At 38.1% G+C, this 1,113-nt stretch overlaps 1 non-coding gene across 1 annotated transcript; it reads left to right on the forward strand.

Moving 5' to 3' along the window:
• Nucleotides 1-525: 525 nt before the first annotated feature.
• On the forward strand, nt 526-686 carry LOC124891198. Its single transcript, XR_007049578.1, has one exon. It is a non-coding gene; the product is annotated as a U1 spliceosomal RNA (small nuclear RNA).
• Nucleotides 687-1,113: the final 427 nt, after the last annotated feature.

A 1,113-nucleotide genomic window follows, 5' to 3' on the forward strand; every position in this document is an offset into this window, starting at 1 on the left:
GTCTTCCCTTTATTGATTTTGATTTGATTTACTACTGAGCAAGCAGGCAGCAGCAACCAGTGACAAATGTTTCTGGGATTAGGACAATATCTGTTTCAACTACTAGTAGAGTGTATGCATGTCATGGTTCCGACCTTCTTTCTGACAAAAGAATAATATTTGGATAATAGGGGACGCTATTTCCTATAGAGTGTATGCAGATTTTATCCCTACCTTGTAGAGAGGCTATTTCCGAAAGACCCTCTGCTCGAGTAATGCACAACAAAATCGTTTAGCAAAAACAACAACCCACTGTAATCCCACACATCAAGCAGTTTAAAAAGAACAATACAGAAGTAAAGAGGACATAGCAAATAACTTTAAAAACATTACGTAGCATACAGAAAACAAGGAGCAATAACAATAGCCAAGTAACATTGTTAATTTTTCATGATTGTTAGTTTGTTATACTAAATACAGAAAGGTAAGAAGATATAATAGTAGCATGGTGATACTATAAAAAAGGGCCAAGTACATCGGAGAAACATACTTACCTGGACGGGGTCAATGGCCGATCAAGAAGGTCCATGACCTAGGCTAGTGACCTCCATTGCACTTTGGAGGGATGCCTGCCTAAGGTCGGCCCAAGTGGCCGAGTCTACGTCATATTTTGTGGCAGAGGGGGCCTGCGTTCGCGCGTCCCCTACCCAATACAATGTTCAATTTCTTTTTTCTAGTATCTCATTTATGTTTTTATGAACTGCTTGAAAAGATATTCATGATAGTTTGTTTGTATATGGACTGTTCTGGTAATACTGTTTTATTTTGACTTTGGATTGAATGTGCGCAATGATTTTACTCAATAGACCGATGTGGCGGTTGATGCAACAGTTGGTGTACACTATGAACCAGACGCCTTTTGCTGCTCAAGTAAAGCATATCAAATGCAATATGTAAAGGAAATACAGTAGTGAAGAAGAAGCCATGTCGAAAAGTTTGGAATAAGTAACCATAACTGTAAAATACTAAATGTCATCTTATCATTAAAAATGGATTGGAATCAACAGCAGTTTTGAAGATCATTAGCACAGAGCCAATTGTACAGAAGGAAAGGGGAGAAAGTAACTATGACTT

This window comes from Capsicum annuum, unplaced genomic scaffold (genome assembly GCF_002878395.1).
Source record: "Capsicum annuum cultivar UCD-10X-F1 unplaced genomic scaffold, UCD10Xv1.1 ctg3209, whole genome shotgun sequence".
Lineage (NCBI taxonomy): Eukaryota > Viridiplantae > Streptophyta > Magnoliopsida > Solanales > Solanaceae > Capsicum > Capsicum annuum.